Source organism: Takifugu flavidus, chromosome 1 (genome assembly GCF_003711565.1).
Source record: "Takifugu flavidus isolate HTHZ2018 chromosome 1, ASM371156v2, whole genome shotgun sequence".
In the NCBI taxonomy this organism is placed as follows: Eukaryota; Metazoa; Chordata; class Actinopteri; order Tetraodontiformes; family Tetraodontidae; genus Takifugu; species Takifugu flavidus.
Window position 1 is genome coordinate 21,725,741 of NC_079520.1, and position 21,141 is coordinate 21,746,881.

General features: G+C 45.1%; 1 protein-coding gene across 1 annotated transcript in view; it reads right to left on the reverse strand.

Annotated features, from left to right (window-relative positions):
* The window catches only part of reep3b (receptor accessory protein 3b), a 269,693-nt gene that overhangs the window by 135,558 nt on the left and 112,994 nt on the right, over positions 1–21,141 (reverse strand). The gene's annotated exons all lie outside the window — the stretch shown is intronic.

The window sequence follows — 21,141 nt, forward strand, 5'->3', positions numbered from 1 at the left end:
ATAACAATATATTATCAATATATCATCTTGTACCAAAAGAATAGTATACTTGTTTGTGAGTACATTGCACTGTACAAATTGATTTTAATTAGAATATTATCATAAGGGCAAAATTAATGATCATAATTTATTGTGTTTACAAATAAAATATCACATTGCTTTCCTCTGCAATAAGATTGTTACTCTTTGAAGGGACATAATCTGGCAAATGAAAATTAAATGAACTCTTCTACTAAAACAACTCGCTGTTTGCTCAAGATTCATATCTTTTCGTCTATATGTGTACATGTATTCAAGGTGATTAAAGAAAGAAAAGAGGATTGAGATAGCTAAAAGGGGGTTATTAGAGATTATCATCTTATTTTTTGGAAACTAACAGAAAATATGCCCTATATATGAAGAATGCTCAATTTAAACAGAACAGCTGAAATTAAACAGATGAGGATATAGTTACAAGATAAAACCGTTGTAATATATTTGTTGTGGTTCTTGAACGCAACTCATTTCTTCCCTCCTCCCTTCACCTGCAGGAGCGACTGCCAGGGGCGGGCCGATCCCTGGGGAGCGCTGAGCCGCTGACGCACCTGCAGCTCGTTGCGTTAATTCGGCAGCTACTTAAACTCCCCTCTCGTTGCCTCCTGTGCCGGATTGTTGTTTCACCACTGCATCTAGCTCCCATCTGTTGTGATTTCGAGTTTTCGCCTCCTGTTTTCCGTGGTTAGGGTTAGGGTTAGCTGTCGGCCTTGGACGAACGGCTTCTCGCAAACAGGACACCGCCGCGTCGGTCCCGGTTGACAGCCCGCCGACCAACCCTGCTACACAACCACGTGAGCCCTATATCCCTATCCCAGGAAGATATTCAGGAGACTTGGGGACATGCTCCCAGTTTTTGCACCGGTGCCAGTTGGTTTTTACCCAGCAACCCCTCACCTATTCCACCCCGCAAGCCAAGACTGCCTTCATCATGAGTTTGCTCACCGGACAAGCCGCTGCCTTGTCCGTAGCTGTCGCCACACAGCGACCAGAGTTGATATATGATTACACCGGGTTCGTGGAGGAGATGAAGCGGGTGTTCGATCACCCGGTGACAGGAAGACAGGCGGTGAGCCAACTGCTGGACCTCCGACAGGGTAACTCCTCCGCTTCTGAGTACGCGGTAAACTTTCGCATCCTAGCGGCAGAGAGTGTGTGGGGGGATTCAGCCTTGCAAGCCATATTCCTCAAGGGGCTAGCAGGAGAGCTGAAGGACGAATTATCTGTTCGTGATGAGTGCCACTCCCTCAACTCCCTTATTGATTTAACCATCCGCATTGACAATAGGATCAGGGAGAGAGCCAGGGAGCGGCAGGTGACGCAGAGGGGACGGTTCCGCACCTACTCTCAGTTTTACTCACCTGATTCCTTCCCAAGATCTCCTGCAGCCTCCCACTATGCCCAGGAGCAACCACCGCAGCCCGCAGAGGAGCCCATGCAGTTAGGAAGGACACGCCTCACGGCAACCGAGAGACAACGCCGCATGCAGCACCAGCTCTGCCTCTACTGCGCGCAGCAGGGACACTATATTTCCCGATGTCCTGAGGTGCCAAGGGGACGGGGTTCACCTAGAAGCCAAGGGACCGAGCTGAGTCGTATCTCTTCCTCCTCCTCGTCAAGGATCCAAATCCAAGGTACGATCCATCTCCCTGAACACTCCGTCCCTACTCAAGTGTTAGTGGATTCCGGTGCAGATGAAAGCTTCATTGACTTAGACTTTGTTAACACTCATGGCATCCCCACTTATGACTTGTCGGTCCCGAAAGAGGTGCACTCAGTAGATGGTAAACTTCTAACGTTAGTAACGCGCAAAACGCAACCTCTGAAATTGATTCTCTCCAGCAAACACCACGAGTTCATAGAGATTTTTGTTATCTGCACTCCTCTGAATTCCATCATCCTGGGCATCCCCTGGCTGAAGCTCCACAACCCCCACATTGATTGGTCTACTGCCACCATCCGCAACTGGAGTAACCATTGCCACGCCCACTGCCTTAAATCCGCTCTGCCGACCAGGCCTACGAACCCATCTCCAGCACCCGAGGAGATCAACTTAACCAATGTTCCTTCCGACTACCACGACCTGCAGCAGGTTTTCAGCACAGCATCTGCCTCCTCGTTACCCCCCCATAGACCTTACGACTGCGCCATAGACTTGCTCCCCGGCGCCACTCTTCCCACCAAGAGACTTTTTCACCTTGCCAAGCCAGAGCGGGAGGCAATGGAGAAGTACATTACGGAGTCAGTGGCAGCCGGTCTCATTCGTCCCTCCTCGTCTCCCGTGGGGGCGGGGTTCTTCTTCATAGAAAAGAAAGATAAATCCTTACGCCCTTTATTGACTACACCGGACTAAATGACATCACTGTGAAGAACAAGTACCCTCTCCCTCTGATTGACTCAGCTTTCAGCCCCCTCAAATCTAATTTAGTAAACACCGTAGCGGTGTTTACTAAATTAGATTTGAGAAACGCTTATCACCTCATCAGAATCCGGGAGGGGGACGAGTGGAAAACGGCTTTCAACACCCCGCTAGGCCACTTCGAATACTTGGTGATGCCCTTTGGACTCACTAATGCCCCTGCCGTGTTCCAATGTCTAGTCAACGACGTGCTGCGGGATCTGCTGAATAAGTCGGTGTTCGTTTACCTGGATGACATACTGATCTTTTCCAGGTCATTGGAGGAGCATGTTGGGCACGTGCGGGAAGTGTTGAAGAGACTTTTGGAAAATAAGCTGTACGCCAAAGCAGAAAAGTGTGAATTCCATACATCCTCTGTAAGTTTCCTAGGCTTTGTGATTGAGAAGGGACAGCTTCGCGCAGATCCCTCCAAGGTGGCAGCAGTCAAGGACTGGCCCGTGCCCACTACCCGCAAGCAGCTTGAGCGTTTCTTAGGCTTTGCCAATTTCTATCGACGTTTCATACGGAACTACAGCCGCCTGGCAGCACCACCCCCAAACTCACTTTCGTCTGGTCTCTGCAGGAGTGGAGGCACTGGCTGGAGGGAGGGACACAGCCTTTCATCGTGTGGACGGACCACAAAAATCTCGCCTACCTGCGCACCGCTCGCCGCCTGAACTCACGACAGGCCCGCTGGGTCTTATTCCTCGGCAGGTTCCGCTTCACGATCACGTATCGCCCCGGCTCGCGGAACACAAAGCCGGATGCATTCTCCCGCCAGTTTTCCTTGGAGGAGAGGGAGCCCTCCAGGGAGACCGTCCTGGACCCGGAGTGTGTGCTGGGCGAGGTCCACTGGCCAGTCGAGGCGGAGGTGCGGGAAGCGCTCCAGGGACAGTTGGTCCCAGACGGATGTCCGCCAGACCAGCTGTTCGTCCCACCGTCTGCCCGGTCATCGGTACTCTCGTGGGGACACACCTCCCGAATAGCCTGCCACCCAGGAGTTCATCGCACCTTAGCCCTCATCCGACAGCGCTTCTGGTGGCCATCCATGGAGGCGGACGTCCGGACCTTTGTTGCTGCGTGCACTGTGTGTATGCGCAGCAAATCTTCACACAGGGCCCCCGCAGGACTCCTGCAGCCGCTACCTATTCCCCCTCGTCCCTGGTCCCACATCGCTGTGGACTTCGTTACCGGACTGCCCCCCTCGGAAGGTAACACTACTATCTTAACAGTGGTCGATTGTTTCTCCAAGGCAGTACATTTTGTTCCCCTTCCTAAACTCCCCACTGCCTTGGAGACAGCAAACCTCCTGATTCAACATGTTTTTAGACTCCATGGAATTCCGCAAGACATTGTTTCAGACCGCGGACCCCAATTCACCTCCCAGGTGTGGAAGGCATTCTGCCGGGCCCTGGGAACCACCTCCAGCCTCACCTCGGGTTACCACCCCCAGTCCAACGGACAGACGGAATGAGCCAACCAGAGTTTGGAGGCATCCCTGCGTTGTGTGGTCTCCCGCCTCCCGTCCTCCTGGGCCTCACATCTACCCTGGGTGGAGTACGCCCACAACTCTCTCGTCAGTGCAGCAACCGGTCTGTCTCCCTTTATGGTCAACCACGGCTACCAACCTCCTCTGTTCCCCAGCCAAGAGTCTGGCGCGGCAGTACCCTTGGTCCGAGCCCAGTTCCGCCTGATCAGACGGGTGTGGCGGGAGACTCGAGCCGCACTGGACAGGACAGCGGAGCGTAACAGGCGCCTGGCGGACCGCCACCGAGCACCGGCGCCTAATTACCAAGTGGGTCAGCAGGTGTGGCTCTCCTCCCGCGATCTCCCCCTCCAGACGGATTCTAGGAAACTCGCCCCCAGGTACGTCGGCCCATACCCCGTGGACAAAATCATCAACCCTTGTGCAGTCCGTCTCCGCCTCCCAGCCTCCCTGAAGATCCACACAGTGTTTCATGTCTCCCTCCTCAAGCCCATTGCCAAAAGCCCCCACCAACCTCCTGCGCCACCACCGCCCCCCCGCCCCCCCGCGCCTTGTCGAAGGCCATCCGGCCTACACGGTCAACAAGATTTTGGATGTACGCAGGCGGGGAAGGGGATTCCAATATTTGGTCGACTGGGAGGGGTACGGCACGGAGGAGCGCTCCTGGGTTGGGTGCTCCCTCATTCTAGACCCGCAACTGTTGAGGGATTTTTATCGCAGGTTCCCAGATAAGCCAGGTAGGACGCCAGGAGGTGTCCATTGAGGCGGGGGTACTGTTGTGGTTCTTGAACGCAACTCATTTCTTCTCCCCTCCCTTCACCTGCAGGAGTGACTGCCAGGGGCGGGCCGATCCCAGGGGAGCGCTGAGCCGCTGACGCACTTGCAGCTCGTTGCGTTAATTCGGCAGCTACTTAAACTCCCCTCTCGTTGCCTCCTGTGCCGGATTGTTGTTTTGCCACTGCATCTAGCTCCCATCCGTTGTGATTTCTAGTTTTCGCCTCCTGTTTTCCGTGGTTTCTTCTAGCCTGTGAGTGTGTTCCAGTGCCTCGTCACTGCGTTTTCATTTGTATTTTTTCTTGACGGTTTTTTCTTTATGGTGACGTTAGTTCGTAGATTTTCTGTTGTTACTTTGCTAGAATTGACTTTCGTTGCTACTTTGATTGACTCCTTGTTTTGCACCTTTTGTTATTAATAAAGAGCCATATCCTCTACTCTGCATCTGGGTCCAGGCCTCCTTGACTTCCCATAACAATATTACCCGATTATGTCCTTTTCTAGCGGCCAAATGAAGAGGGGTGGTGAAAGAACAGGCATTCATGTCATCGCTTTGATCCCCCTCTATCAGTGTTGCAACCATATTACTGCTCAACAGTAGTTGAGCCACCTGGACATAAAATAAAGTGAGTAAAATGGAAATGAGAGTTTAAGAACAGGGGATTGAGGGACTTAGGAAAAACGTTAACACACTAACACTTAAATGAGGATCTGTGTCAAAAATATATAAAGGTTTATCTTCTACTTAGAAAATCTTTCAAGATCACAACCTATTTCACAAATTTCCATTCAGTATTTCTCTTCTGATATATACAGCTATACAGTAAGGTCCCATACAACATAAAAGTAGAGTGTTATATGTGTATACAGTGATCCCTCGTTTATCGCGGGAGTTACGTTCCAAAAGTAACACGCGAAAAGTGAAATCCGCGAAGTAGCAACTTTATTTTTTTTAATTATTTTACAATGCAATACTGAACAGTAGAATGAAACCAAACATCAAAACCTGTTTTAAAGACCAAACTTTGTTTAAAACAATAATTTTAATATAGTAATACTGTACAAGATTGGAAACATTGTCACTCGCGTATTTCAGTCCCAGCTGTGCCTCTTCGTCCTGACTCCGCTCCGCTGTAGCGTCTGTTTCTACGGAAGGCGCAGGAGTCTTTCTCCGAGAGAAGAACATTGTTATAGGCAGTTGTTGGCGCTCTTTCTTTTTCTGGGCAAGAAGATTTTTATAAACGGATATGCCACCTTCAATTATATTTGAGAACTGCAATGAACGACTCATCAAAGGGTCCCATTCTTGTGCCGTGCGCTGAAGTTCAGTGGCCATTCTCACCATGGTTGTGTAGTATCTGACCTGTTCTATGCAGGCTTTACGTTTGTAAGGCCGTAATGTGTTTAACTGCCAACCTAAGCACAATATCAGGACATCCTCCACATGTGTGTCCGGTGTCCTTCTTCCTTCTACAGGAACCTGTGGGCCCCTGGTACCTCTCACTAGGAGGATGTATAGCATGAAGCATCTACACTATTCCCTTTTTTTAGTCATAACTGAACAATACACCATTGAGTTGACCATACGGTATAGCGTGAGGTCATCAGAAAAGAATGTGTTTACTGGACTCTATAAGAAGGAGGTATCGAGGTAGACTCCCCGGAGTTCTTCACCATCGGGACCTCGAGACCTCCCTCGGGCATGCTGCAGCGTCCGATTGATGCCTGACTGTTCTCTCCAATAAACATCTTTGATAACCAAGTCGGTGTCTGCGAAGTTTCCTTCATCATCAACACATCTCGGCAACCACCAGGAGAAGATTCACAACAAATTTGGCGTCACGAACAGGATCGGTTGTGGCTGTCGTCTTCTCCATCTGCCTCCTCGGACCAACTTCCGCTCCAAGCTGGCAAGTAAAGCGCGCACTTTCCACACATTGGGGTGATAGTTGGTTCTATTAAGCTTTTGGGGAGTAATTTAGACACACCGTAAAGATAATTACTGTGGATGTATATTTTTGTGTTGATGTTGGGGAATACTTCTTCTAAATTTTCAATTTGACCTTTTGTTTTATGTTTTGTGAAAGATTGAAGTAGTGGCTCTGGAGGAGAGACAGGCCATGAGGTTTATTACACGGCTCACTTCAGCTAAAAAGGACAGCTGATTCTGAATTTATTATATTCGGTCTGTACACTGTGTTATGTACAGGATTGGCGATAGAGCGCGTGGACACTAGGAATGTGTCGGGATACGGCCAGGAAATGATGTTAAAGTGTTAAAAAGCCGCGGTTTAGGACAATTTGCCCTAAGTCCTGTGTTTCCTTTTGGAACACACAGGCCGGTCTCTCTCTTTTGAGGGATTGGAAAACTGGGGTTATCTCCGGGTCGGGGGTGTCCTCTCTGACGTGGCTGACGAGTGCGTTTGAAGACACTCTTTTACGGTCAGGGGCCCACTTTTCAGGGTGGTAAATTTAGTGCGGACAGTCGCGTGAAACTGTGGTTTACGGCAGCGGCGCCGGGACGTCTAAATAGGATAAATCTGCATGGACAGATTGTGTGTCTGTGGGGCCTGTGTGTGCGTGATTTGATTCTGTGTTCTGTTCGTCTCTCTCTCTCTCTCTTTCTCTCTCTCTCTTTCTCTCTCTCTCTTTGTTTAAAGTGACTTTTGGGGGATGTTACCATAGTTGGGGCTAAAAATTGGGTAATTGATGGAAACTCTAAGAAATAAAGGAAAAATCTTTTTGTACCTCAGATAGATTGATTGAGACCTTATCTGAAGTTTGATGAGGACCTAAGGGTGGTCCTGGTAGTGAAGAATATCATATAATTCTGTGCTGAGACAAGGAAACTGGGTGTGACCTAGCAGGACCGCAAGGTCCACGTACACCCACACACACACACACACACACACACACTCACATATACATATATGCTGAAGGAGTGGTGAACAAAGAAAAGTTGAGAAACATAGGAGTTTGTTTTTGCGGATTTCTATGTTTATGTAATATCTTTGAAGAACTTTATTTATATTGATTTTGAAAATTATTCATATTCGTTGGTGGTTGATTTGGATCCTTTGGATCTCAGGGCGTGGCTCACAGTTCGCGGCTGTGTGTTGGGCCTGCAACCAGTGACTAGCTTGGAGCTGGCGAGAACGGATGTTCACTCTCCGACTATCGGAGGTGAACAGGAAGTGGTTCTCGACTTCAAGGGGTGGAGCTAGTTGGCTCCCCCTAGGGGTGGTGCGGAGAGTCCCTCCCCATTCAACCCTCTCTCACTTTCTGAAGTGACAGCCTTCATCAGGAGAAGAAATGGTGCGCACATTCTCTCTCTCCTTTACTGATCAGTGTTTGATTGTTTAATGTGTGTTGGAATTTAAGAAGAGATAGGCTGGGGCATAAATGCAACAGGTTTATCTACTTGGCTCATTATGGTTTATGAATGATTGTTAAATGACTGTTTGCTGTTGATGATTGTTTATCATAACAATAACATTAAAAATAACAATAATTTGATAGAAACAATGATAATAACACATTACTTAGAAGTTTGTTGACAATTTATGATAATGTTCAAGAATTGTGCACTTTTTATTTTGTTGAAGGAGTTTGACAGTTCATGAATTATTGAATTTTTTCTGTTTCCTTTTTACACTTTTGATGCACCTGAACTTGACTCCAGTAGGGACAGACGAGAGGAGGAATTGATCTGCTGGTGGCGACATAACGGTCTTGCACTAAGGCCAGTGAAATTTTATATATACACACACCATAATCTTTTGGACAAACATCTACAGCGATTGTTTTCCAGATCATTTGGACAGGTTTAGAGTCAGACCAGATTTGTTTGAAAGTTATAAGGAATTTATAAATTTCTTCAACCTTTTAATTTGATTTACACACTCTTCTTTATTAATTCTTTACTATAATTCTACTTGGCTGTTTCCTTTCACGTTTTTATATTTCTAGATTTATTTCTTTTTGTATTTTTTAGTTAAACAATTAATAGTTGTGCATTTAAATTAAACATTAAAAGTGAAATAAACACAGCATTTACATATTAAGGTTTGAAATTGATATACCGTACTTTCCTAAGACAACTGATACAGCAAAATGTCAAAAGCGGAGAGTAAAGCGGTTAAACGCATGACCCCAATTGAGGTGGTGCAGAAAAACAATCCCCTTATTAAAGGCCTACCAGAGGCCTCAAAGAAATGGAACAAGCGTTGGCCAGATATTGAACAACCTTGGCCGGTTGAAGGTACCCTCAACCCTGATGTGATTCAAACAATCTGTACACTTGTTACCGCCTATAAAGCAAATGAGAAAAAAGGAAAAAGGGGAAAGTCTCGTGCAGAAAAAAGACAGACTGAACTCGCAATGTTGCAACTTTTTGAACAGGAGGGACAGAAGCTGAGATTGGCTGCAAAAAAGAAAAACAGAATAGCTAAAGAAATTATTGAAAGAACCGCAAAACAAACAGCGGCGCTTGTGGAAAAGATTAACACTCCTTTCTCTCACACGGCTCCTGTAACAACCCCTCCACCGTATGAGACAGAAACTGAATACACTGACATCTATCCACAACTTCCCGTACTCAGCCAGAAAGGCAAGTACAACATTAAAGATGATCACAACCAAACTGTTGAAAAGGGAAAGGCAAAAACAGTCATACACATTTATCCGACAACTCCAAAATCTAAATCAAGAAAAACACGAGATGATGTTTACAACACACTGCTTCTGGAGGATGATGATGAGAGCGGTACGGACGAAGCCATAGGTGGTTACGATCCCGCCATTAAGCGTGTGTTGGCTAGAGCTGAAAAGAGGGGTAACAAATCTAAAAAGAAAGCTAAGTCTGGTCAAGATCTGACCGATGACAGCTCAGGGTCAGACACTGACGAAGATTCAGACGGCAATTGTTCTTCCTCTGAGGAAAGACAACGTGCTTTGAGAAATCTTGAGAGGGGTATCGAACAGTGTCGTTTAGACATTAGCTTGACGGGAACTCCAGAAGCTCATAAGATGCTAGAAAGACAATTGGAAGATATGGAAAAACGGCGTAAGTCGTTAAAGAAGGGAAGGCTTTCAAGGCTGATCACTTCTGACTACGCCTTGCGTTCAAAGAAGGACAGCTCTGCTAACAAAATGTTCCCTGTTGTTGTTCGTGGTCAAAGTCTTGAGTATAAACCTTGGCAGAACTCCGATATGTCAGATATATTAGAGAAGCTACCTATCCTTCAGGAAGGGGCACACCCCTGGATTTCAAAACTGGAGGAACTTTTGATTGGAACACAACCTGCTGTCGGAGACATTAAAAGGCTCCTAGCTAATCTCATTGGTGTGTCTGCCATGGAAGACCTTTTGCAGAAGGCTGGCATGCCTCGGTTCATGGCAACTGCAGTAAATGATGCTGAACTGTTTTCTGCTCACAGAGGTCAGTTTTGGGGGGCGCTGAAAGACGCGTTTCCAACTAACATACATCCTGATAATATCCTCATTGAACCATTGGGTGAACAAGAAAATCCGAGAGCCTACGTTTCAAGAGCTCTACAAACTTGGCGTAATGTCACAGGCAATGATCCCGATGCTAATCAAATGGAGCAGTCTATCATTCGAGCTAAAATTCAGAAGGGATTGCCATTGCCGGTGCGTAGTAAAATAGCAGAGGTGGTTGGTCTTGGGAACATGATTAAGAGTGTTTACATTGATCACATTGCTCACCAGGTTGAACTATATCGTAGAAAAGAGCAAGAGTTGAAAAACCAAGATCATGAAACTCTCAGAAAACTTACTCAACTGCAGCTGGTGGATAACAAACGCAAAGAGAAAAAGCAAGCAGTAGTGATGGAAAGCCAACCTGATCAGACATCACAAATGCAATCAAACCAGACATCATGCCAATCGTATCAATTTCCATCTGTGACACCTGTTTCGCCAGTACCTCCGCCAGTTTTCAAGCAATATCAGTTCAGAGGTGGACAGGGCAGAGGCAACCTAGGGCGATTTCAAAGAGAAAGGTTCGGTCTTGACCCTATGAAAGACCAGGTGTATTGTTACCAGTGTGGGCGACCAGGACACATGGCTCGCGAATGTAGAGGATTCAATAGAGGCGCTCCCCAGAGAGGAGTGCGAGGAAACTTCAGGGGACAGTCACGTCAGTCCCGCGGACCGGTGAACCCCAGCAGGGGCCCGTGTCTGGTTCTAGGGATGCCCAGAGAACCCGAGTGGGAGGTGTCAGCTGGTAGTGTCAGGGCCGGAACAAGATCCAACGATTATGGTGGAAGTAAATGGGCGATCACTTGAAGTGATGGCTGATTGCGGAGCTTCTTTCACCTGTATCCGGCCTGAAGATGCTATACATCTCCCCATGTCTGGTCAATTAGTTCGGACAATCGGGTTTGAGGGTATGAGACAGCTGATTCCTCTCACAAAACCAGTCGAGCTCCGTTACAAAAATCAAAAGATCGTAATTCCCATACTAGTGTCAGAACATACACCTATCGCACTTTTGGGAAGAGACGCATTGTGCAAGTTGAATTGGACTATACGATGTACACCAGACGGTTGCCAAATTGACATGCCGAACGATGTTCGACAATTGTTTGCGACAACAGATGCTAATGTTCCAGTGGTGTTTTGGGTTGGAAGCCACAGGGTGCCGCAATGAGAATTGACGAGAGTGAATATTTGGCCAGAGAATTTGAAGTTCCCAATAGCGTCCCACACATAACGTTGAGAGTGACGGACGGATACCATCCAAAAGACCTCGGACCAATGATGGCGGAGGCTGACAGAGCGGTCTTTTTTCCGTTAGAAGAACATCAAAACGTCTATAGGAGTAACGACCGACGGTTTCTCAAAATTATAACTACAGCCCAAGGACAGGGACAGCCACAGACTGTACGAATGACTCATGAAACGATTTGCAGCGCTAAGGCTGACTCAGATCATTTGAAAGAAAACATGCTGAGCCAAGTTCCTGAATCTCTGTGGTCACAACACCACATGTCACCTTGATTAGGTGCACAACAGCCAATCCTGCTGAAAACCTGCCAACCCCTGAGGATGGAGAACCACATGACTGTGTTTCAGAGGCAGAAAAATATTCAAAACTCAGATCTGACTTGCAGGCTTTGCCATTGCAAAACTCAGAGGTTGAATATTGGACAGATGGTTCTTGCTATCGACTTGGCGAAGATCTGAGTGCCAGTTATGCGATTGTGGAACCTCAAGGTCCTGATTTTGTTGTTGTGAAGGCTGAAACAATACCTCAACCAGCTTCTGCACAGCTTGCAGAACTTGTGGGCTTAACGGAGGCTTGCCTTTTGGCAGAAGGAAAGAAAGTGACAATCTATACTGATTCTGCGTATGCACACAATGTTTGTCATTTGTTTGGGGCAGTGTGGAAGAGTAGAGGGTTTAAAAAGACGGATGGTTCTCCCATTCAACACCATACTCAGATCATGAAGCTTTTACAAGCCATGATGAAACCAAAGGCAATAGCCATTGCCAAATGTGCGGCACACAAAACTGATCAATCCAGAATCACTCGAGGAAATAAAGCTGCCGATGATGCAGCAAAAGCAGTGACTGGAGCAAACAGGCCTGGCAAGGTTCTCTTGGTCACTCATGAAATAGATTTGGAGGACAACGTTACATTACAGGACGTTGTTGCCATGCAAAATGATGCTTCCCCCTTGGACAAACAACTTTGGCAAGATCGGGGTGCCATCCCGGACTCTTCTGGCCTCTGGAGAAATCATGAGGGCCTGATTGTGGCACCCCCAGACCTTTTGGGTCTGATGATCCAAGAGGCACATGGTTTGGCCCATGTTGCAAGGGGGGAGGTGAAAAGAAAGATCACCAAAGAATATGGCTTCTGGGTTCCCTATTTGCTGGAGCAAATTGATTATGTCATTGGCAGATGTGCTATCTGCCTGAAAAACAATGTTCGCCGTGGGGTGACAGTTCCCCCTGGCTATGTTCCAACACCTGCAGGTCCCATGCATGAACTAGTCATTGATTATGTTGACATGATTAGACCAGTAGAAGGTAAAAGATACATGTTGGTGGTTGTGGACAGATTTTCTCGGTGGACTGAAGCATGTCCAACGAAGCGAAAAGACGCCCAATCGGTTGCTAAGTTCTTGTGTCGTGAAGTCATTAGTAGGTGGGGACTTCCAGATAGAATATCTTCAGATAATGGTAGAGAATTTGTGGACAAGACTGTAAAGCTGATCCTCCAAAAATTGGGGATTGAACAGCGACTTGGAGCTGTTTATCATCCCCAAAGCCAAGGCATTTGTGAAAAAATGAACGGCGTTCTGAAAAATCGCATTGCCAAAATTTGTCAACATACAGGCTTGAACTGGGTGGCAGCTCTCCCACTCGCCCTGATGGCCTGTCGTTCCAGTGAACTCCGTGATCTGCATTTGACACCACATGAACTAGTGACAGGCAGACGAATGCCAACTCCTTGTTGGCGCACAAGTGGCAAAGGTCCAAGTTTGGCACCTCTTGAGGATGGAATGCGTGCCTATGTTAAGCACTTGGCTATTCTTCATAAAAGAATATCCACATATGTTTCTGACAGGCAGCAGCGGGAAGAGGCACAACAGAGGCTCGACGATCAGAGGGGCACCACAATGCAGCCGGGAGATAAGGTATTTGTTAAGGTGTTCCGGAGAAAGTGGTTTGACGAGCGTCGTCAAGGCCCGTATGAAGTCGTGCGTTGTTCCGGAACTGCGGTCCAGGTCAAAGGATCACCTACATGGTACCATTTGTCACATTGTGTCAAGGCTCAGAGTGAAGTGACACCACGTGCTCAGCCCCATCTTTTAGAGAATTCTGTAGAGCATGAAGCAGGGGGGCAAGAGAACCCTGAGGGTCTCCACCAAGTGGAGGATGTGGTGGCGGCTGTTGAGCCTCCTTCAGTTGGTGTTGGAAACGACACCCCAGAACCACAACAGGGACAGAATTTCAACGTCATTGATTTCCAACACCTCCCAGACGGGAAGTCATCAGAACTTCCTTCAAGGACTTCTCCGGAAGTCCCAGCGGGGCAAGACCAAGGTAGAAATAGACCCACAACCAGAAGTGCAACCAGAAAGGCACAGGGCAGGTCGGCAAGGACGTGCGATCAGCCGATACATTACAGAACACGAAGTAAGCGTGGTTTACGGGACTGCAGCTTTACTTCCGTGTGACTGTTCGTATCATGGACTTGTCCCTCATGAGACCTTTATGATGTGGATTACGCCAGATAGGACAATGATAGAATTCGCTAACTATACTGAACATGCTAAATATGCGTGGGCTAACGATCACAGGGCAACAAAAAATGACGGGGACTGCAGTATGTTTATCCGTAGACCACAACCAGAAGATCAAGGTGTGTATAAGTGTATGCAGGTTGGACCTCGGCGAGCGCCCGAGGTGCATGTGAACATAACACGCACTTTGGAACATAGGTCTACTAAGATAAATTTGGTATTACTTGACAACGTCACGGGCAAACAGATGCCTAGTCCATGGGATGAGCCCAAACAACCTGTTACTACTATTGTAACAACTCCATCTACTACCACTGCGACTGTGTTATCTCCTGTTACCACGACTCTACATCCTACTCAATATGTACAGGTGACTTCTGTAGCTCCATCACCTCCCAAGGTGATGGTGGAGGACCCTTTTAGTGCTGGAAATGTAAGTGAAGTGAAGCAGATCGACTCCTCCAACACCATTCAACCCTATGAATCACATAATGCTAGCTCAGGATCACAAGCCGATTGCTTGGTTGGTCCAGTCCGCGTTAAGTCAAGACGTGATGCTAAATGGAGAGCGTTTGGATTTGATTCATCCGCTATGGATATTGCAGATCCGTGGGCAAGCAGAAACTTGTGGTTTCAGCAACTGACTCATTCAGTTAGATCCATTAAGTCAGCGAAAGGTCCTTGTATTTTGAAGGTGCCTTCGCCGAGCACTTGGCCTTCCATCTTAGAAACTAGAGCGGAACCGCTACCATCAGCTTGTCAATTCGCCTTGTTGTCGTGGTTGTCTTACCACCAGAAGGCTTCAACCGATGCGATAATGGCTTTGTCTATTAATTTGTTTAAACCCAGTAGTTATTGTAGTCATTACGGAGACTTGCCCTATATCAATTTGTTAGATCAATATGAAAATCCGATGACGGCAATACCTGACCCTCTTGAGGTCAAAATAAAGCCGAAAACTATTACATGTTTTTGTGCAAATGACACCTACAAGGGTAATGGTGTGTTCCTTGGAGTGTCTAACTGCATGGAGTATCGTATGAAAGTATCCAACCCTGATCTTTCTAACCGTATCAAGTTGTATCCCGCTACTTTTCCTGGACCGAAAGGTGAAACTAGTAAGACGGTGTGGGCTATACACCATCTTTTTCCCGCTGATGTGACTATTGGGACGTTCAGAGACATTTGGTGGGTGTGCGGCAACAAAGCTTATTTGTTTTTGCCTTATGCATGGACTGGATGCTGCTACATGGCAACATTGAAACTCCCGTACGAGGTTTTTACACTCAGTACGACCCCGCCTTCAGATGACACTACATCTATCGGCAATCTTACGTCTGCTTCGAACGCCAGGAAGAGAAGAGAACTTGCACAATTTCATAACCTTGAATCTTATCATTGGAGAATTAGTTTAGGAGAAAAATGGGGTATCGGTTTGTTACCTTGGTATGGCGTTGTATTTCTTGCGGATCATATTGACAATATTACTTACACTCTGCAGGGTTTTGCTAATGAAACCATAAAAGGCTTTGAACATCTTTCCAACACTCAGAGAAGTCACAGACTTACGTTGTTGAAACATGACATGGCGCTAGATTACATCTTGGCCAGAGAAGGAGGTTTGTGTGTGTCGTTGAACTTGACAGGAGATGCGTGTTATACTTTGATTCCAGACAATGGTGATAACATAACAAGTGTGATTGACGCTTTGAAGAAGATAAGAGATGCGTTTGGACCTTCTGAAAGCGCAGGAACGTCAGCGACGGCTTGGCTTCAGGACAAATTTGGTCCAATGGGAGCTATGTTGGTACAGGTTCTCAGTGCTGTTGTAGTGTCACTAAGTGTGATGTTTTGTTTTTGTACTTTGTCATTAACTTGTGCCAAGGCGATGATATTGCGTTGGATTGGTGTAGTGATGCCTACCGACCAGGTCCAGATGCCACTCTTAAGTGACAAAGCTTTGGCTGATTCAGATGAGGAGGACATTTCTGATGAGATGGTTGATAAATATCCAGTATAATCAATAATTCAGTATCTAGTGTGACCTTTGAGTCATATCCTTATGTTATTCTTTGCATTTAACGGTGTGTATGTTTTCCTTTCCTCCGTTGTAGTTCCGGTGACGAAGGGGGGAAATGGTTACATAATTTACTTAATCGTGATAATCATGTTTTGATATGTTTGTATTGTATTCTCTTTAATGAAACCAATGTTTTTTGCAAAGATACTGGCACCTCTGTTTTCTGCTTCCAGGACAGTAGTTGGGGAGCTACGTTGGGGTGACAACTATGTTGGAATGGACTCAGAAATTCAAAAATGAACTGTGAAAGATGCTGGAGGACCCTGAATGAAGATGGGGAACAACTGAAGATCCTTCATCAGGGGACTGTGAACTACAGATTCGAAAATTACTGTTGATGTGTTTAATGCATACATTTGAAGTTTGTATTAATAAATTTAGTAGGGAAATTTCATCAGTAGGCAGAGGCTATGAGAACTCAGTTTTTTCCTTGTTTTGGTATAGGGAAAGGGGTCCTTAGGCAGGGAAAGGTCCAAGGTAAGGTCCGATGGGACGACCAGCCTGATCGTGGACATTTTTTGATTTTTTTTCTGAGTATCTCGTATGTGGTTGCCAAACTCTTCCCTAATATAACCTTTTTGCGAATTGGATTGGAGTACCATAGGTGGTTGCCGTCGACAGAGGGACCGTGAGAGAATTTTCCCGTCTAAGGTGTTTTGATGGTTGCAAACTGAAAGATGTCTGTCGGATGGGTTTTTCACTCTCGCACTCCACTAAATTTCACATATTGGTCATGTCTAATTAAACAATCTTTTTCAAATTATACCATTTTATTAGTCACCGTCACTTTTATTAAAACTTGGTTATTCTTTATTTTTCGAGACTATGTAGTCTCGAAGGGGGGAAATATGTAGTATCTGACCTGTTCTATGCAGGCTTTACGTTTGTAAGGCCGTAATGTGTTTAACTGCCAACCTAAGCACAATATCAGGACATCCTCCACATGTGTGTCCGGTGTCCTTCTTCCTTCTACAGGAACCTGTGGGCCCCTGGTACCTCTCACTAGGAGGATGTATAGCATGAAGCATCTACACTATTCCCTTTTTTTAGTCATAACTGAACAATACACCATTGAGTTGACCATACGGTATAGCGTGAGGTCATCAGAAAAGAATGTGTTTACTGGACTCTATAAGAAGGAGGTATCGAGGTAGACTCCCCGGAGTTCTTCACCATCGGGACCTCGAGACCTCCCTCGGGCATGCTGCAGCGTCCGATTGATGCCTGACTGTTCTCTCCAATAAACATCTTTGATAACCAAGTCGGTGTCTGCGAAGTTTCCTTCATCATCAACACATCTCGGCAACCACCAGGAGAAGATTCACAACAGTTGCTAAGCGACCAAGTGCAAACGTAAAGTTGGCAGAATGTACAGAAACGAAAACTGTTGACAAGTGAAAAATCAATACAGTACAGCGTCAATATTTTATTTCTAGACAACAGTAAAGCCCCTGAGCCAATCAGGATTCAGAGGCACTGTAAAAAAAAAAAAAAAAAATCCGCGAAGCCGCGAAAGATGAACCGCGATATAGCGAGGGATCACTGTACATTTAAATTACATCCAGGTCATGCATATTTGCTTGCTTGCAAACTTGAAATAAATGAGATTGCGTGTAATGGATTTAACATAACAAAATAGATGTCAAAAAACAATGATGCTTTGTACTTCATTTCGTTGTTCTAACTGATTTTGTTCATCTTTGACACATCATTGCCATCCACAAAAATTAAAGTTAAAAATGAAGGTGGGTTTCACACAGTTAAATAGACTACAGCAAATATATAAATAAATAAGATCATGTCATGGATAAGTTTTACTGCCTTGTTTAGGAATTATTGAGGGGAAAATGTCATAAAATCATGTATCAAATCCATTTTTTTGTTTATTCAAATGCCTGGTTCACAGTATATAACAAAATAGAATTAATTATCTCAAACATATTGGCTGTAATAATTATTAGAGATCAAAATTGGCTTGTTCATAAATATATATTAGTTCTGCACATAAGTATATGAACACTATTGTAAGCATTGACATACCTTCAGTCTCCCAAACTCACATGCCAGATCTACAGGTGTCTTCTTTGCCTTGTTCATCGCACATGGATTTGTCTGGTGCTGCAGCAACATCTCAGACTAATAGAGAAACAGATAAAACACTAAATACAGTGATCCAAGGTAGTTTTCTTTGTCTTCTCTTTTGAAGACATTTAATACCATTTATAGCATGACTGAACAAAAACCTAACTTTCTTATATACAGTGGGAAAACTGCAATCATTAAAAGGATAAAGGTAATGCCTAAAAAAATGCTGAGGGACTGCAGATTTAAACAGATGAGTGGTTTGGATTATCCTAGCCAGTCTCCAGACCTTGATCCCACAGGAAGTTTGTGGAGGGAATAAACAATTTGCCAAGTGACAATCTGGGAGCTGTCTGGAGGATTTGAAGAGTATCTTTAAAGAGGAGTGGATCAAATGACCTTCCTATCAACACCTAACAACACCTACCTAACAACAAGCATGAGGATCAAATAACTATTTTGCTTCATTAAATATAATTCTTTTTAGTCACCCAAGAGAAATAATTCATTTGTAATTTGTATTTCTCTTCTTTAAAAAAAACCTGCTATAAACAATATAAGGAACCTGTTTTGCCAGCAGGTTTCAGGAAATGATCACATAAAATACATTCACATCTGTTAATTGAAAGCTCCAAGATCAAACAATAAAGCTGCTGGTTAATCACTGAAGAGTTTAACTAATGCCATGAGATGCTGAAAAATGTTTGCATTCACTGCTTATTGAGTAAAAAAGACCTGTGTTGTGTTATTCATGTACTACTGGTTTTGCGTGAAAGCATTCTGAGATAAAAGTGTAATGGAATGACTTGTGATACAGTGGACCTTTATCTTTGGTGGATGAGGTCAATAACTTGTAGACTTACCACTTCATAATGGCCATACTGAGCTGAAAGATGAAGCGGCATCAAAAAGCATGAAAAGAATTGTAATTAACTCATTTGTATCCAAGAGGTCCTAATTTGAGACCACATGAAAAGGAGTAAGAAAAATTGATAATATTTGATAAAGCAAGAACAATACAGTGTGACTGGCAATGATACGTCAGAATATTTCACTGTCTTTGCACTAACATTTCACTACAATCACAATTCATATTGACTCCAAATCCTGCATCATGTTATTTAATAGTGCTGATAAAAGTATTGCATTGTGTGTACTGCATAAATTACGTTATATGTAAAAACTCTGGATTTTACAATTTGTGGAAGCACCACAAGGCTAATTTAATGTTCAGTTTCAGTATTCCATAATATTTGTTCGCATAAGCACAAACGATGTTTAATCTCAAGGACGGACAACAAAAATTGTACCATATCTGTTTCAGGCTTCAGACTAGGCCGGGCATTGTCGTGGACCAGTAGGAATCCAGGTCCCACTGCACCAGCGTAGGTTCTGACAATGGGTCCAAGGATTTCATCCCGATACCTAATAGCAGTCAGGGTGCCATTATATAACCTGTAGTGGTCTGTGCGTCCTTCCAGGGATATGCCTCCCCAGACCATCACTGACCCAACACCAAACCAGTCATGCTGAATGATGTTGCAGGCAGCATAACGTTCTCCACAGCATCTCCAGACCGGACTGCTCTCATCAGTGAAGAGCACAGGGCGCCAGTAGCGTAGTTGCCAATTCTGGTGGTCTATGGCAAATGCCAATCGAGCTTTACGGTGCCGGGCAGTGAGCACAGGGCCCACTACAGGACGTCGGGCCCTCAGGCCACCCTCATGGAGCCTGTTTCTGATTGTTTGGTCAAGAACATTCACACCAGTGGCCTGGTGGAGGTCATTTTGTAGGGCTCTGGCAGTGCTCATCCTGTTCCTCCTTGCACAATGGAGCAGATACCTGCTGAGGGTTTAAGGACCTTCCACTGCCCTGCTCTCCCAGCTCTCCTCGAGTAGCTACCTGTCTCCTGAAATCTCCTCCATGCTCTTGAGACTGTGCTGGGAGACACAGCAAACCTTCTTGCAACGGCACGTATTGATGTGCCATCCTGGTGGAGTTGGACTACATGTGCAACCTCTGTAGCATCCAGGTACCGCACTATGCTATCAACAGAGATGTTGATCCAAGCCAAGTGAATAACTACAGCAGTAGAACATCAGTCAGTAAAAAATCAGCCAAAAGAGATGAGGAGGGAAAAAGGTATCAATGGCCTCAACCTGGAAAACCATTCCTGTTTTGGGGGCCCTCTCATTGTTGCTCGTCTGATTCACCTGTTGATGATTTCATTAACAACAAAGCAACAGAAACTGATTAACAACTCCCTCTGCTACTTAACTAACCAGATCAATATCCCAGAAGTTTGACTGATAGGTTGCTAAACTCTGATTAAAAAGTGTTCCTCTAATTTTTTTTGAGCAGTGTATAATCTAAATTTGACCTTGGGATATTGTCACTTTATTATGACATCTCCAAGTCAAATCACTGCTTGCTTTTCCCTCACATCCCCCTGAAAAATGGGTAACTCTACTGTATTCTCTGTGCTATTCTCACACACACAATGATGAATGAACATTCTTCACCATCCACACACTGCAATGTCCCAGCATGTAGACAGATATAGCAGACTTAGATCAACACTAGCTTGGGGCAAATTACCAAAAAATAATCAATGCCTAGATAAGGGGAGATCTGATGACAGAGAAGCAAGAAACAACTTAATATATGTTTAACAAAAACTTGTTTTTTATTGACTTGTTTTTTGATTCATTAATACTGATATTACAATACTCCTAATTTATTTTGCTATTAAGCACCTTTTTAGTCAATCTCTGAGAAGCAAATAATGCAAATTCCCTTTGCTAGGTTCGTTGTAATGGTAAAACTATGTTGTATCATCCCATGTCACAACTAATTGAAGTAATCTAAATACATTCTAATACTATAGTAAACAAATAAAACACAACTAATCAATATGCTCCTTTTGCAGAAATAATTGTTAAAGGTAGTGTGCCAGACTGACAGAAGACCTCTGAAAGAGCTGGATATGGTGTAACATGGCTGATCTGCA